The sequence below is a fragment of the Suricata suricatta genome, chromosome 15, assembly GCF_006229205.1.
Source record: "Suricata suricatta isolate VVHF042 chromosome 15, meerkat_22Aug2017_6uvM2_HiC, whole genome shotgun sequence".
Taxonomy (NCBI): Eukaryota; Metazoa; Chordata; class Mammalia; order Carnivora; family Herpestidae; genus Suricata; species Suricata suricatta.
In genome coordinates this window covers 58,855,306-58,863,022 of record NC_043714.1, presented here as the reverse complement: position 1 = coordinate 58,863,022, position 7,717 = coordinate 58,855,306, and the positions used below count along the sequence as shown (strand labels likewise).

Here is a 7,717-nt window from a genome sequence, read left to right as displayed (position 1 = left end):
ATATCAAGAAATTTTTCTAGCAATATGGTGAAATTGGTATAGTGTTTTTTATACAAAATATGTAAGATATATTAAAGGTGAATACTTAAAAATATATGAACAATAATTACACAAAAGAAATGAAATCACAAAGCCTATAGAAAATCATATGGGTATTGGTAGAGAAAACACAAAGCATACAGAAAGTCTTTCATATGGGTATTGGAAGGGAGTGGGGGGGTGGTATATAAGAGATCTCAAGCTCTGTTCACAGGAGGACAGGCTGGTTCTGCCACTCTGAAGATCCAAATGGCATTACTAGCTTTATATGCATATAACCCAACAGCCAGAGTGAATACTCCAAAGAAATTCTTACATAACATAGGAGCAATGAAGAGAATGTAGCAGTGAGTCAGAGGTAATCTGAACATCCATGAGTTGGAGCACGAATAGAGAAAATGTGACGCACATACCTTTGGAAATTTAGTATTACAGTACAAGCTACAAATCAGGTTTTCACATAGCAACCGGACATATTGAGAGACACAGGATACAAAACCCTTTACGTAAATGAATAATATAGGCACACAAAACAAATGATATTTTGCAGTAACATATACAATCAAAAATGAAGCAACCCACTTTAAATTCATGATGATGGTAACCTATAATGGGAAGGGGTTAAGAAATAGAATAATGATAATAGTGATAACTGGGAATAAATTATTTTAAAATAAGAGGCAGTCCACATGGCCCGTAGATGATAATGTTCCATGAATTAAGCAATGTGACCAACTCAAGCCCAATACAGGAGGTCCAAAAGAAAAAAATTAAATGAAAAGAAAATGTTAAAACTTGTTAGTAATAAAATTAAGGTAAATTAAAACCATGGGGGGGGGGGCTGGGTGTCTCGGTTAGTTAAGTGTCCAACTTCGGTTCAGGTCGTGATCTCATGGCTCATGAGTTCGAGCCCTGTGTCGAGCTCTGTGCTGACAGCTCAGAGCCTGGAGCCTGCTTCGGATTCTGTGTCTCCCTCTCTCTGGCCCTCACCAGCTCATGCTCTGTCTCTCTCTCTCCAAAATAAATAAACATTAAAAAGATAATAAAAATAAAAATAGTTAAAATATATACGGTAACTTTCTCACTTACCAAAATAATAAAAGATGTATTTCTCTTGAACCAGTAGCTCCATTTTTGTCATTATTCAGGATCAGCACAGCTATTTTACTTTAATTCTGTAGGTATAATCCAATACAGCTAAGCCAAAGAAAAAATTAAAAGTATAAAAACTAAAAAGATGTAATATTTATTATTTTTTTTTTATATGAGAAAAACCAAAGGGAAACTGCAAAAGTTTTTTTTTTCCTTTTTTGTAGGGTTTTTTGGGTAATTAAAAATTTTTTAAAAAAATATTTTAGAGAGGGCACAAGAGCAGGAGCAGAGGAGAGGGGCAGAGGGAGAGAGAGAATATCTTAAGCAGACTCCAGTTCAGCACAGAGCTCAACATGCGGCTCAGTTGCACGACCCTGGGATCATGACTTGAGCTGAAATCAAGAGTTGGACACTCAACCTACTGAACCACTAAAGTGCCCTGGTAATTTTTTTTATTACAAAGAACAAACAAATTTGCCAAGAAAACAGGGGGCACATTTCAAATCCACAAATTAGTAGCCCTTCAGTTAGAATCAACACTAGTTTGTGGGTATAAAGAAAAAAGACTCCATCCATGATGGAACAATAACAAAACAAACACCATTAAGGTTTAAGATCTAGATAAAGAAAACAGTAAGATTCTTCTGAAAGACAAAGAGAAGACTTGGTTAAATGACAAGGCATGCCATGATCCTGGAAGGTGAAAATCTATGTCAATTCTTTCTAAATGAATCTATACATGTAGTGCCTTTACTAAATATACCAATGGGTTTATTTGAGAAACAAAGAGCTGATTTCAAAGCCAATTTGAATAAATAAGAATATTCAGGTCAATTCTAAAAGGAAGGGTATTGAGAAGGGACAACCCTTAATGTAAAATATTGTATAAAGCTAAGTGAGTTGCAATGATCATAGATCATAGATACATGAATAGACACACCCAGAAAACAGAAAATAACTTTAAAAAAATGGTCCCACATGTACACAGGAATTAAGTATATGATTAAGGTGGCTTCGACTCAGTAAGGAACAGAGGATTATTCAACAAATGTACAGAATAACCAGATGGCCATCTGAAAGAAAAGATTAGTTGGATCAATAATATAATTTAAAATGAAATATAAGAGTACAAGAAAACATTGTAGTGATTTTTGATAAATAGTCTCTAAGTGGCAAAGGTCTTCCTAAACATGACATAAAAACCAGACATAATGAAACAAAAAAATTGTGAAAACTTGGCATAGCAAAGCCCACAGTAGCCAAAGTCAGGATTCTCAAGGGCAAAGTGAAAAAATATTTGCAATTTATATCTGAGGAAATGAGGACCCATTTTCCTAATATATAAAAAACTCCCATAAATATTAAGGAAAAGATCAACAATTCAATAGAAAAATCAAAGGGATGTTTTGAGAAAAAATAATAGCCTTTACACATATGTAATTATGTTCAAACTTTTTAGAAGACAATTGCAAATACAAATTACAGTGAGATGCCATTCCCATTCATCATATTAGGAAATACTTAAAAAAAATGTGTTACTACATGCGTTTTCAAGAATGTTGGAAAGAGCCACTTTCCCCCACTGCTGGTGGAAATGTAAATTTGTAACACCTCTAGGGAGGACAATTCATCAGTAGCTATCAAAATTACAATTGCAAATATTTTTGAGACAGAAATACCACATTTACATATTCCTCTACAAATATACTTGCACAAGTATATTCACGTTGTCCTATTTATAAGAGCAAAAGATGGAAAACAATATTGTTTCCAATCCTCCACTGAAAATTTTTTCTCTTTATTGCCTTGGGCCTGGTAACAATGCTGATTTTCAAGTTAGTCTCTGAATTCCTGGGACCCCTTTGTATCTGTGTTTATTTCCTATTGTTTCTATTAATTTTTCTTCAGCTTGTCATGTCTCCTCAAGTGACTGTTGTTTGGTTGGTTGGTTTGGGTGGTTGGGACTTTCTATTTGTAAAATTGTTTCCAAAAATAACACGAAGCCATCTGCAGTTATATTCCAATGGAGTAGATTTACCTTTGCTTCCACCAAGAGCTATTAGCAATCTTGAATCATCTCAATCTAATTTCAGGAATCAAGAGGACGTCTTGAGGGCCTGTCACTTGGGGTTTATTCACGCCTCGGGTTCATCGCTATGCAGACTCAGCCCGAAGTTGAGGGGTCACCATGGTGTGTTCATAACCTCTGCTGGTCCCGTGAGGTGGGCACCAAGTCCTCAGCAGTTGCTCATCCAGGCCTAAACACCATCAGATGCTGGGCACACTCACACTGGGTTTCCACTCCCCTCAGCTCCTAACCAAGTAATTCCTTACTCTCTTTTTAACCCTCTCCTATATTCAGGCAGACTTTTTTTTTAATTTTTACATTTAGCTACTTTTTCTGGTTGTCCTAATGGTAATTTATTCCATGTTATCTTGCATGATGACCAAAGACAAAATTCCAAAAAAACATACATGTTCATCAATCAATAAGTTATGGTACATTTATACAACAGAATAAATTATTGCATATTTATGGATAAATAACATTATGGTTAAACAACAAAAATGTTAAGTCAGTTAAGGTACATTTATACAAATAGAAGGTTATTTGGCTACAGAGGCTGTTAGGGGCTTATACAGAGGAATCTTCAAAATACATTGTTTAGTGAAAAAGCAAGGTACAGAAGAGTGGATGTGGTATGTTTTCAATTAGGCATAAAATACCACGAGAAGGATTCAAAATAATTGAATACTTAGATTGTTTGGGGACTAGGAAAATGTACAGTCAAGGCATGGAAGTGAGAACGAAATTCTTCATCGTTTTTTATCATTTTATATATTTGAATGTTGAAACCAGTAACATATTATCTGTTTGATATAAAAGCAGATAAAATAGACTTTAAATGACAAAAAATGGGTAAAGCTATGTACATGAACCTATTTGTTGCTGCAGTATTTATAACAGCAAAAAATTGAAGGCAACCTAAATGTTCAGCTATGAGAAAACAGTTATGTCAGGTGCCACTGATGAGCTATTCTGCGATGCTATTAAAAAAAAATGGAAGTTATATAGAGACATGGATACACTACTTTTCTATTGCTGTGTGGTAAGTGAACACAAACTGAGTGGCATGAAACATCATTTATTCTCTCATAGTTGTACAGATCAGAATCCTCTCCTGGTAAAGCTGGGTTCTCTGCTCAAGGCTTCACAAGGTTGAAATCAAGTCGTGAGCTGAGCTGAATTCTCATCCTAGACTTCTGCCTACCCCAATGGAAAATGCATATCATTAATGAAAGAAAAGAACAATGAGTCTTAAACATATGCAAACATATTCAGTCTTACTAGTAAGAAAAATTATACTGAAGTACCCTTTTCATCAGTTAGGCAGAAAAAGTTTTCAAAATTTGGTAACACACTCAGTTGGAAATGGTGTATAGAGATCATTGCTTTCTTACATTATTCTAACTTGTATTAAAATATCATACACAGAAATATACTTAAACTATTATAACAAGGTAAAAATAGGTGTGTGTGTGTGTGAAAGAGAAATAAAAAGGATAAAAGGGAGAGTACAAAAATGTTAATAGTCACATAAAAGAATTTTTGTCACTTAATTTTTCATTAACTTTGAGATTTTTTTAAGCTAGGTTATTATTTTCTTCTATCATTAAAATTATATTTAAAGAGAAAGAACAGTAGCCTTTTCAGCTTCTTTTTACCACTGCACGCACAAAGCAGAGTAGATTTATTGAAGCATTCTAGATCATTGCTATTTGCTGGGCTTGCTAAGATTAGGACACAGGTTCCCAGCCCTGGTCCTTCTGTGCTGTACTGTCCAGCCTCTCACTGGAAAATCCCAGGCATATGAGACTATGACAATTATGGAATGCCTGTATTTCCTGTCTGCTCACTGCTTGCTAGGTACACATTTATGTGTAGTTAACCCTCATGACAATCCTGTGTGATAAGTATTTTTCATAGTGTCACTGGGTTTTTAATTGTGGCTCTGCTCCAGAAAACCTGAGGGACGTGGCAAGGATTCCACCCCTCAGTTTCTTCCTTTATAAAATGAGGTAAGCGTTGTAAGAGTTGTACCTAAAATGACCCAGATACCCTGTCTGTATTCTCTTACCACACCCTCACACATGCTTAGTCAGCTTCCAACTGGCAGTGCCTTTGACTTGTTACCTGAGGTTTTCCTCTGATCAGGAAACCCCTTAATTCATATGTGGGAAAGTCTGGAAACCTTCTGCCTTCCTCCAACAGCCCTTAATCAATGAATAACTGAGGGGTGCATGGATAGTCACGGAGCTACCTCAGCACCTGAGCTTGACCAAGGTCCTTGTTCTATTCAATTTCCCACTGTTCCACTTACCCTCAGAGTAATTCCCTTGATAATATACTCCTTCTTTCTTTTATTTTCCGTTCTTTTTTGTAATAAAAACATTTAACATGAGATATACCCTTTTAACAAATATTTTGAGTGTACAGTACAGTATTATTAACTGTAGGCATGATGTTGTACAGCAGATTTCTAGAATTTATTCAACTTCCATAACTGAAACTTTATACCCATTGGACAATTCCCCAATCCTGCCTCCCCTAAAGCCTTAGCAATCACCATTCTACTCTCTCCTTCCATGTTTTGGCTATTTTAGATCTCTCATATAAGTAGATTGATAAAGTATCTGTCCTTCTAGGACTGGTTCATTTCACTTAGCATAACGACCTCTAGGTACACCTGTATTGTTGCATATTTCAGGATATTCTTCTTTTTAAAGGCTGAAAAATATTCCATTATACATTATACCACATATTCTCTATTTATTCATCTGTCCATGGACAATTGGGCTGTTTCTACATCTTGACAATTGTGACTAGTGCTGCAGTGAACATGACTTCAGTCAAGGTGTTGATCATCTGAAGACCTGACTGGGAAAGAATCCACATCCACACTCACTGTCTTGTTGCAAAAATTCAACTTGCCAGCAGTTATTGGACTGAGGGCCTGTTCCCAGCTGGCTATTGGCTAGAAATGTTCTTCAATTCCCTGCCATGGGCACCTTCCTACTTGGCAGCATGCAAACAGAGAAGGCAATAGAGGGATTCTGCTAGCAAGATGGAAGTCATGATTTTATGTAATCCAACTACAGAAGTAACAGCCTATAATTGTTTCCTTACTCTAATGGTTATATGTCACTAGGGGAGCCCACAGTCAATGGGAAGGAATAAAGTAAGGGTGTGACTGCCAGGAAGCAGAGACCATTGGAAGATAATATTGCAATATACCTGTCACACCAGTCAAATTTAGATCATTCTGATAGGAAGGCAAGAAGCTAGCTCTTTCATTAAACAGTCATTTTTTGTTTCTTTGAGGTATTCTTGCAATCTTAACAGGAGGTCTCCCTCATGAAATTAACTTTTACTTAGGCAATATATTCCAAGAATGTGAGATGGCTCTAACCTTCTAACACGTTATGGGTAACAATAGGAAGTCAAGAAGGAAATTAAAGTTATTCATGAATAGTTGAAGTGCAGAAAACTGGGAGAGTATATTCACTATTGGTGGACCAACCTGGATACTGGATATTGACAAACTTAAATCAACATAACACACTGAACATATTCTTTTATATACACTAGGTACTCGAAATGTATTTGGAAAGAAATCAAATAGAATTAGATTTAAATGTATAGATTCAATTATCTTTGCTGATATTGTTCATGCTTTAACTTTTACCAAAAGCCATTATGCTTCTGCTTACAAATTGATGAAGAAGAACTTGTTCCTTAAGGTAGAAATAAAATGGACTATAAAAATCAGAGTCCATGCTATTATTACTCACTCCTGACAGAGGTGTGCTTATAAAGTACAAAGGGCTACCTTCTCTCTAATCTGAGGGGATGTTCCAGCCCACCAAATGAAAAATAAAGCTACCTTCAACAGCAGCCAAGGAGTTAAGAAGCTCAGTATGAAATTGTGTCTCCCTCATTACCTGCAATGCATGACTGAGATCATTTTAAGTAACGCCTGGAAATCCTCTACTAAAACAATCACAAGGTGGGTTGGGAGTTTATGCCTTTTGACCAGATCCACAGTCCACATCTGCCACAGAGAATTTTAATTGATATTATTCCAGAGAAGAATTCCTATGCTAGTATTAAATCAGGAAAAGAAAGCAATTCAACACTCCATTATTCATCTTCCCAGCATAGATGAAAATAGAATGGATTTAGAGTAAAAAACTACTTTTCATCAGGGAGAGGGCATCTCAACAACCAGACTATCAACCACAAGGTTTGGGCCCAATATTACAAAAATATAGGTGACAAATGAATAATATATATATAACATATAATATATATACATATACATTATATATAACAATTGCCCTCAAATATCTGTAGGCTTTTTGAGGAGTTGTTGACTTTTTTAAAAAGCTTATTTATTTATTTGGATAAAGAGAAAGAACAGGCGAAGGGCAGTGAGAGAGAGAGAATCCCAAGCAGGCTCTGCACCACCAGCACAGAAGCACAGAGCCAAATGCAAAGCTCACACTCATGAACCCTGAAATTATG

At 35.8% G+C, this 7,717-nt stretch overlaps 1 long non-coding RNA gene across 1 annotated transcript in view; it reads right to left on the bottom strand.

The window, feature by feature from the left end:
- Nucleotides 1-4,278: 4,278 nt before the first annotated feature.
- The window catches only part of LOC115278927, a 40,290-nt gene continuing 36,851 nt past the window's right edge, over nucleotides 4,279-7,717 (bottom strand). Inside the window, exon 3 of the long non-coding RNA XR_003903121.1 lies at nucleotides 4,279-4,399. This is a non-coding gene — a long non-coding RNA (uncharacterized LOC115278927). The remainder of the gene's footprint in view (nucleotides 4,400-7,717) is intronic.